The 984-nt window shown below is 30.8% G+C and overlaps 1 non-coding gene across 1 annotated transcript; it reads right to left on the bottom strand.

The window, feature by feature from the left end:
- Window positions 1-702: 702 nt before the first annotated feature.
- TRNAV-UAC lies at window positions 703-775 on the bottom strand. The gene has a single exon. It is a non-coding gene; the product is annotated as a tRNA-Val (tRNA).
- Between the last annotated feature and the right edge of the window lie 209 nt (window positions 776-984).

The raw sequence follows: 984 nt of genomic DNA, 5'->3' as shown, positions 1-984 counted from the left end.
GATTAATATTTTTTAAATATATGTTTTGATATCTATTTTTTCATACACACTGTACATTTTCGTGCACACGTAAAACATTTTTATACACGCTTGACATTTTTTAAATACATGATTATCATTGTTTCAAATACAAGGCAAAACATTTATTTGAAGGACATGATAGATTTTTCAAAGCTATGCGCATATTTATTTTAAATGGTATTGTTTTTCTAATGTAACAAAGTTATTTCTGAGATGTGTGAGAATTTTTTAAATTTAACATAACTTTTCTAAATTACAAAAACATTTGTTTTACTTCATATAACATTTTTTTCATACTGTCACGTAATTTTTTTTAAAACCTGTGCAATTTTTTAATTTCATATATTAACTAATTTATTTTCTTGTAATATATGCATTTAGTGTTTGGTAAAATATAAACAGAAGGGGAAAAGAAAAAACGATTTGTTTTGAGAATCAAAAGAAAAATCATATTTGTAGAGGTAAATAAAAAATATATTTTTTAGAATCAATAGAAAAAAGTATCTTTTAGGGGTAAAGTAAAAAAAATTATGTGCATGACGGAGCACAACTAGCCCGGCCCAAGGGTTTTCAACTGATGCTACCGAGCCGACATAGACTCGCCCAAAGGTGTTCACGGGCCGGTGTTCCAGTGATCCACATAAAAACTTAATAACAAACAAAGAAGGATTACAAAAATCTTACTGCTGCCCAGGATCGAACTGGAGACCTTCAGTGTGTAAGACTGACGTGATAACCACTACACCACAACAGCTTTGTTGACATTTATCTAAGTAAAGTTTACATATTTACACGGCATGCGACTCTACATGGCCCATCGCATGGGACATACCAGCAAGATAATCGTTTCCCTGGGAAGACATAGTCATCTCTGGGGATTTTTTTTCCTTTCCAAAAAAGCCCAAGGCCAAAATATGAAATTACAATAATTTCATTACAGCAATATGAAATTACAATCAACTT

This window comes from Triticum urartu, chromosome 2, assembly GCF_003073215.2.
Source record: "Triticum urartu cultivar G1812 chromosome 2, Tu2.1, whole genome shotgun sequence".
In the NCBI taxonomy this organism is placed as follows: Eukaryota; Viridiplantae; Streptophyta; class Magnoliopsida; order Poales; family Poaceae; genus Triticum; species Triticum urartu.
This window is presented reverse-complemented; position numbering and strand designations above follow the sequence as displayed.